Source organism: Podarcis melisellensis (genome assembly GCF_964234715.1).
Source record: "Podarcis melisellensis genome assembly, chromosome: 13".
Taxonomy (NCBI): Eukaryota; Metazoa; Chordata; class Lepidosauria; order Squamata; family Lacertidae; genus Podarcis; species Podarcis melisellensis.
In genome coordinates, this window is record NC_138545.1 from 4,041,918 (window position 1) to 4,051,030 (window position 9,113).

Here is a 9,113-nt window from a genome sequence, read left to right on the forward strand (position 1 = left end):
GGAAGATCCAGGGCAGGGCCCTTCTTTGCAAGTTAATCTGCGGAACTCCCTGCCACAAGAGCCAGTGGGGGGACACTAATCCCAAAGGCTTTAAAATTGGGTTGGACAAATTCGTAGAGGAGAAGAGGACTATGGGATGTCTGCCATGCTCTGCCTTCCCAGCTGGAGGCAGATGAGGGGAGAGGGATCTTGTGTTCGAATCCTGCTTGAGGTTTCCCTTGGCATCTGTCTGGCCAGTGTGAGAGAAGGACACTGGGCCAGATGGCCTCGATCCAGCAAGTTTTTATGCAAACGGGTTTATTTTTGCAAGGTGGGGAGGAAAACCAGCAGCAAAAAATTAAGCAATTAAAAATAAATAAATTATTTTTTACCAACCACCAAAACAGAGTGAAACCCCCCAGGCGGCTGATACATTGGGTATACAATATTCAATAATATACGTATTCAATAATATTCAATAACAACATATTCAAATCAACTATATGTACACTTTTATATACCTTAAAACTCCTCCTTCCACAAGGTTTATTTAACTTTTCACATTTTAATTGCCCCAAATTGTTCAAACCTACTCAAATAATTCAATATATTCTCAAACCAATCTCCTCTTTCTCACTGACCTTAAACCCTTTCCTTCTATGTATCTTCACAGTTAAGTATTCTAATATTCTAATATTATTCAGTTTTTTCCTCCATTGGTTCACCCCTAGCTCTTCTGCATTTTCCCAATTACTCGCTATAACCTGCCTGGCTGCAATTACCATCAATTTTACCCATTTGCATTCCTCTTTTAACTCAGTACTACTCAGGGTAGCAGGGACGTGGATGGCCGTGGGTTAAACCACAGAGCCTAGGACTTGCCGATCAGAAGGTCGGCGGTTCGAATCCCCGCAACGGGGTGAGCTCCCGCTGCTCGGTCCCTGCTCCTGCCAACCTAGCAGTTTGAAAGCACGTCAAAGTTCAAGTAGATAAATAGGTACCACTCTGGCGGGAAGGTCAACGGTGTTTCCGTGCGCTGCTCTGGTTCGCCAGAAGCGGCTTAGTCCTGCTGGCCACATGACCCGGAAGCTGTACGCCGGCTCCCTCGGCCAGTAAAGCGAGATGGGCGCCGCAACCCCAGAGTCGGCCACAACTATACCTAATGGTCAGGGGTCCCTTTACCTTTACCTTAGGACCATTAAGCAATTGTTTGATTGCTGTAAGTCACTTTGGTTTCCTTGGGCGAGGTAAAGCGAGGGACGGATTTAACAAACGGATGAGGAAACGATGAGTTCATCACAAAGCTCAGTTGGTACAACATGGAATCTCAGGGTTGTGGGTTCGAGCAGCATGTTGGGCAAAATATTCCTGCATTGGAGTGGGGGTTGGGCTAAATGACCCCCAGGTGTCCCTCCCAGCATTCTATGATTTGGGAGACGGAATGAATGGCTGCAGGCTGGTTGAGAGGAGGAGTAGGCAGCAAAAAGGGCCTCTTGTGCCAGAGGGAGGGGAGTGATACTGGCCGCACGAGGTTGCGACGGTGCCCAGGGCCTGTATTTTTAGACCGCGATCATCCATCAGAGCCGTCAAATGTCAAGAACTCAGCGGGAGGCATGTGGGATCTCGTGGCCTCTGTGTCTGAAGGGTCAGCCAGCCGCTTACCTTTCTCTGGGAACACGGAGGCCCTCGTGACTGGCACAACCCCTTTAGGAAGTCTTTCCCGCAGGGTGGCATCGGCAGGCATTCTGAACTGCCAAGATGGCAGGCTTCATCCTGCAACCTTTGGAAAAAAGTACAACCTGACTGGAAAGATGCAATCAATTGCAGTAATTCAGTTGGTCTGCTCTTGTGGGATAGGGTAAGGTTTGCAGAAGGCGAAAAGGAAGAGGTTTTATTATATGTAATAATAATAATAATAATAATAATAATAATAATAATAATAATAATAATAATTTATTATTTATACACAATGACAAACCTAGACAGCATCTTAAAAAGCAGAGACATCACCTTGCCAACAAAGGTCCGTATAGTAAAAGCTATGGTTTTCCCAGTACGTAGTGACGTATGGAAGTGAGAGCTGGACCATAAAGAAGGCTGATCGCCGAAGAATGGATGCTTTTGAATTCTGGTGCTGGAGGAGACTCTGGAAAGTCCTATGGACTGCAAGAAGATCAAACCTCTCCATTCTGAAGGAAATCAGCCCTGAGTGCTCACTGGAAGGACAGATCCTGAAGCTGAGGCTCCAATACTTTGGCCACCTCGTGAGAAGAGAAGTCTCCCTGGAAAAGACCCTGATGCTGGGAAAGATGGAGGGCACAAGGAGAAGGGGACGACGGAGGATGAGATGGTGGGATAGTGTTCTCGAAGCGACCAGCATGAGTTTGACCAAAGTGCAGGAGGCAGTGGAAGACAGGAGAGCCTGGCCGTGGAAGCTGTACGCCGGCTTCCTCGGCCAATAAAGCAAGACGACCCCAGAGTCGTCCGTGACTGGACCTAATGGTCAGGGGTCCCTTTACCTTTATGGTCAGGTGCATCTTATGGAGCAAAAAATATGGTGTATGCTGTTTCATTTGTCTGCATTTTAGCAGATTCGGCTTTTCAAATGTCATTTTAAACTGAGTTTATTTACCTTTGAACGACAATCACGTAGGCAGCTGCCTTCTGCAAAGCCAGAACATCGGGGTTCTTCTTCCAGTACAGTTCTGACTGGCAGCAGCACCCCAGGATTTCAGAGCAGGAATCTCTCCCAGGTGTATTTGGGGATTGAATTTGCCGCCTTCTGCAAGCCAAGCAGACGCTCAGCAGCTGAGCTGTGGGCTCCGGACGTTGTCAAAGGAGAAGAAGGAAATTGCCTGGCCGTAACGTTTTGAAGACATTCTTAATTTTATTTCCGATTGCTCTGTTTTGCTGCTTCAGGAGGAAAGCAGGCTAGACATTTAAATAATAACAGCAACAGCAGCAGCAACAATAATATATGCCCCGTAGGTCCCTGAAGTCCTCAAATGACCCTGAAGTCGTAATCCACCAGATCTCATCCTTGGATGTCGCTGGAACAGGTGTCTCTGCCATCCTCTAGTTTCAGAGGAACGGGTGTGTGGGTGTGTGTGGCACCATCGCAAAGGGCTGGACCACAACAACACACGTGCGTCCCATGTGCAAGAGAGTCTCTGTTTCATGTGCCTCAACTCCAGATCCCTTGTCTTACGGGAAAAGATCTCAAGATATACACACACACACCCAGATGCCTGCATGGGATTTCTGCTCAGTTTCTTTTAAAATTTATTATTATTATTATTGATTTTCCAAATTTATAACAAATATAACACACAAAGAAAAAAGAGAAACATTACAATGTTAAAAAGCAAAAGCAAACATATAAACACCTGTTTCTTTAAGACCTAATTTACTTTTCATTGTTAAGTGACTTCCTCTAATCCCCCCTTACTGAATTTCATTGAATCACTTTGTAACAGCTCTCCAATATCCTATTTCTAATCTAATTAACTCCTTCAATTTACTATCTTCTTTACTTTTCATTGTTATCTAAGTCAAAAGTATTTTATAATTCATTCTTACTCGAATCCTAGGCCTATTTGGTACTTCCAAGTGATTCTGCTTATCTTATGTTACAGTATTTGGCTAAACAGTCTTTCAATTTCTCCCATTCTTCTTGATATTCCTCTTCTTTCTGATCGTGGATTCTTCCAGTCAGGTCGACTAGCTACAAAAAGTCTAACATCTTCATCTGCCATTCTTCTATTGTTGGGATTTCTTGGGATTTCTAATTTTTGGCTAATAATTTTATAGTGACGCTGTAGGTAAAGGTAAAGGGACCCCTGACCATTAGGTCCAGTTGTGGCTGACTCTGGGGTTGCGGCGCTCATCTCGCTTTACTGGCCGAGGGAGCCGGCGTACAGCTTCTGGGCCATGTGGCCAGCAGGACTAAGCCGCTTCTGGCAAACCAGAGCAGCGCACGGAAACGCCGTTTACCTTCCCACCGGAGCGGTACCTATTTATCTACTTGCACTTTGACGTGCTTTCGAACTGCTAGGTTGGCAGGAGCAGGGACTGAGCAACGGGAGCTCACCCCGTAATGGGAATTCGAACCGCTGACCTTCTGATCGGCAAGTCCTAGGCTCTGTGGTTTAACCCACAACGCCACCCGCGTCCCTAATTTGGCTAATAATTTTATAGGGGCGCTGTAGTGGTGTACAAAAACAGTCTAACATCTTTTTTGGGCAATTCCAGTCCTGATTTCTGCTCAGTTTCAAAGTGCTCCAAGTCCAGTGAGCACTCAGGGCTGATTTCCTTCAGAATGGAGAGGTTTGATCTTCTTGCAGTCCATGGGACTCTCAAGAGTCTCCTCCAGCACCAGAATTCAAAAGCATCAATTCTTCGGCGATTAGCCTTCTTTATTGTCCAGCTCTCACTTCCATACATCACTACTGTGAAAACCAGAGCTTTAACTATACGGACCTTTGTTGGCAAGGTGATGTCTCTGCTTTTTAAGATGCTGTCTAGGTTTGTCATCGCTTTTCTCCTAAGAAATTAGCAAACCAGTGATATTTTAGGGAGCAGGCGGGACCCCTGACTGACATCCTAGGAGCCTACAGAAGACAAAACCCTGTTGCTGTATGTAGGTTTTATTTTATTTGTTTTTTATCTTATATTTTGGAAATGTAGATCCAGTTTTCCCCCCCTTTAATTTTTTGGGGCCCCCAAGAGAGTGGGGTCCTAAGCTATAACTTGTTTAGCTTATACATAAATCCGGCACTGGATCATTAAAACGCTTTCACTCTCAGCTTGTGGACGTGTGCCCGATCCTATCAGGTTCGCTATCCACAAATACAACAGCGCCCCCTCTGTGAATGGTTGCAAATATTGCAAAAATATTGAGAATCCTCCGGCAGGGCTGCGGCAAGGGCGCCATCTACTGGCCTTGTTGGAGAATTGCACCTTTTACTGGCTGAATCTGGCGCCCTGATTCTGGCCGAAATCCAGGCCGGGTTTTCTTAGACGCTGCCCCGCCCTTGTAAAAGCGGCGCCTTGGGCGCAGGTGAGTGGGTCGCCTGGAAATCCCGGACTGGATTCCTTCCCCAAACTCATACTAGCGGGTGCCTGAGCGACCTGGAGGCGGAATGGTATTTCTCCCCCACGTGCAAAATGTGGTTTTGAGAGCTAAGAAAAGGCAGTATTCCAGCCTTGGCGGAATAGGTGCGTTTTAGGTAAATAAACTTAACATTTCCTCTCCTGGCCCCAATGTCACCATTCCATGCATTGCAATGTCCCTAAATTCCTGTTATGCTAGAGAGAGCAAGTTAAATAGGAAGTCAAATAAGTTTGCCAACCCAGATTAAGAAAAACAATACATTGAGCATGTTCAGTTTTGCATGTTAAATTTCATTAAGTCTACAGTAGCATCGCAGGAATGAAATGGAGTTTGCTGCTAAGAACGTTAAGACTGAAAATCCTTTAAAAAGTTTGAAAAAAGTGCTGGAATTGATTAAAGACTTTGGAGAAGTGGCAGGCTTTAAGGTGAATATAACCGAAACAAAAATGCTTGTTAAAAACGTAACTAGAAAAGGATGATTTAGGAAAAAATATTGGGCATGAAAATCTCTCAAAAAGCAAAATATCTGGTAATTTGGATCACCCCCCAAGAATATAAATTTATTTCACGATAACGACACAAAAACTTGGTTAGAGATTAGAAAAAATCTTGAAACATGGAGTAAATTAAATTAACATTTCTGGGCAGGATTTCCATTATAAAGATGAATGTGCTTCCAAAATTAATCTTTTTATTTCAAATGATTCCAATACTGGGTGAAGCGGGTTGCCTCAAGATATGGCAAAAATAAATTTCCAAATTCTTGTGGGAAGGGAAGAAGCCCAGAATTAAACATCTTTCTTTCTATTTATTTATTTATATATAATTTTTATTTATTTTCCATTTAATTATATACATTCACATCATCATTATTCACTTTACCTCCCTGGCTCTCTAGAGCCTATTGACTTCCTTCCCTCCCACCTCACAGCTTTCAAAATTAACCTTTATATCATTGCATTTTGTGCGTTTTCCGTTTCTAATTGCATTCATTACAAAAGGACTCAAGATTTAAATAAATATAGAAAGGTAGAAAAATTCTCATTACAAGCCTTCAGACAACCTTGCTAGTGATGTTAATTGTTTACAATAATCTTTTAAATACGGTATCTTATAAATTTACTCCAGTCTTTTGGGAATACTTGATCATGCTGGTTTTGGATTTTTCCTGCCAGCTTTGCTAATTCTGCCAGTTTCGCTAATTCTTCGCTAATTCTGCTAATTCCTGCCAGCTTCGCTAATTCTGCGAAGTCCCATCATCTTCATCTTCCACACTTCTTTCGTTTGTACTTCTCCCTGTTTCCATTTTTGGGCTAAAAGAATTCTTGCCACAGTTGTTGCACACATAAACAGTCTTTTATCTTCCCTCGGTATCTCTTCACTAAACACCAGGAAGAACTTTAAAAAATTTTAATTGGAAATTTTATTTACAACATAACATAAACCCCCCACCCCCCAATACAGAAACCCACCCTCATTAAACATGAACATAACATACAATAAGTATAACATACAACAATACAAACAACCATATAAAATACTTCCTTTATCCTGTATCTGGCCTCCTTATTTACTTCTTATAAGCTGTTTCCTTTATGAATAATTATTAAGATTTTTCTAATCATAACCACAAAGTGTCCTGCAAACATTAATCGAAACAAGTCCAGGTATGTATTTTAGGGCACTATTTTATAAAGTATTCTCTGCATTCCCCCCATGCTTTTTGAAACTTGTCTAGCGTGATCTCTAATTGCCTCTGTTAATCTAGCCAATTCAATATACCGTATTTTTCACTCCATAAGACGCCCTTTTTCCCTCCTAAAAAATAAGGGGAAATGTGTGTGTGTCTTATAGAGCAAATGCAGGCGAGAGGCAGGCGGGAAAAGCCCCCAAGAACTGCACACAGGCTCCACGCGGCTCTTGCTGGCGTTTCCTGGGGGGGGGGAAGGGACTGACTGGCCCCTGACCATTAGGTCCCGTCGCAGACGACTCTGGGGTTGTGGCGCTCATTTCACTTTATTGGCCGAGGGAGCCGGCGTAAAGCTTCCGGGTCATGTGGCCAGCAGGACTAAGCCGCTTCTGGCGAACCAGAGCAGCGCACGGAAATGCCGTTTACCTTCCTGCTGGAGCGGTACCTATTTATCTACTTGCACTTTGATGTGCTTTCAAACTGCTAGGTTGGCAGGAGCAGGGACCGAGCAACGGGAGCTCACCCCGTCGCAGGGATTCGAACCGCCGACCTTCTGATCGGCAAGCCCTAGGCTATGTGGTTTAACCCTGAGTCCCTTATCACAAGAGCCTACACAACACAAAACACTGCTGCTGTATGTAGGTTTTATTCTATTCATTTTTTATCTTATATTTTGGAAATGTACATCCAGTATTTTCCCCCTTTAAATTTTTTTTGGTGCCCCCAATAGAGCGGGGCCCTAAGCTATAGCTTGTTTAGCTTCTATGTAAATCTGGCACTGGTTATACCCCACCCCTCTGACGTTTGCTGGTTTACACTATTTCGCCGCCTGCTTCTCAGTTGAAACATCGGCTTGGCGTGACCTGCTGCCAGTTTCGCCTGGGGCATAAATTCAGCCATAAAGTGACTTTGGATATCTAGAAGCTTACTAGGGAGTCAGAGAGGGCGTGCCTCTGAGCAGAGATGATGATGATGTTTTGCAGCGCTTCTTCTGCTCCTGGCCTGAGACGCAGGGAGCGGCAGGAAGGTTTGCCCATATACGGGCAAGACTGGGCAAGGAACCAGCAGGTGCTCTCTGTATGCATCGCTGAGAGGCAAAGATTTATGGGCGACAACAACGGCACACAGGATGACCTGGCAGAAAGAGCATGGAAACTTGGGTGTGATTCTGGCGGACCTGTGCGCCTGAGAATCGCTTTTTTATGGGAAAGCGTTCCTGTGGCTAGCAGAGGCAGCTACAAGGAGGCACCGCTAAGCGAGAGGAACTCTGAGCATACAAAGAGGGCCTGTTGCCACCTGTTAACACGAAGAACCTGCTTTTGGGCTCGTTTTTGTATGTGTGTGTGTGGGGGGTCCCTTCCAATTCTACGATTCTGTGAAAAAGCCACGGGCGAAAATTAAAAGGTGAAAAGCAAAACCACCAGATGTCAAAGAGAAAAATAACTACCAAACTTTTAGAAGACATCCGAAGGCAGCCCTATTTAGGGAAGCTTTTAATGTTTAATAGGTTGTTGTATTTTAGTGTTCTGTTGGAAGCCGCCCAGAGTGGCTGGGGTATAAATAATAAATTATTATTATTAATTATTATTATTATTAAAACTAAAATGCAGTTGAAGTCCAAATAAAGAAAGTCAGCATTATCCGATTGTCAGGTCTCGTTCCAGATTTCCCCAGGCTTGCCTCGAAGACGACGGTTCCGTTGTCTATGTATTAAAAGAATGACAAATCATGCAAAAGGTCTCTGGAGTCTCTAGCTGAAATCTCAAATTATGCCTCATATTCTCCCTTACAGCTCTGTTCCAGAGCGAGCGGTACCCAACGTCTGGTGTAATATTTTGGATGCTTTCCCACTAAGTTGCAATTATTATTATTTGAGCTGCCGGCATCATATACAAGACCAGTTCTTTTGACAATTCAGCTTCCTGGGTATCATCAGAAATATCCAGTAACGTTAGAGAACCTGCTTTCGGCGACAGTTGACTCAGCCCCGGAATGCATGGTTTTTCTTTTAAAGTAAGTCCATGTAACCAGTCGAAAGGCTGGTTTCAAATCCGGTCTCGTCGTCATGAGCTGACAAGAGTGTCCTTATAAACGTGACTCACTGCCTCACTGCTGTTGTCCAAAGTGCTTCCCCACACGGTTCTCGTGAAAGCACAACCACAACCGACTGTTTTGTGTTAAGCAAGCCAGCAGCACCTGTAGGGAAACACACTCTGTGCATGCTCAGATGCACACTCTGTTCTCATTATACACCCAGTCAGATGGGCAGGGTACAAATAATAAATTACTGTTATTACCGTGCGCTGCAAGTTCCCTTGTTAAGACCGGGCG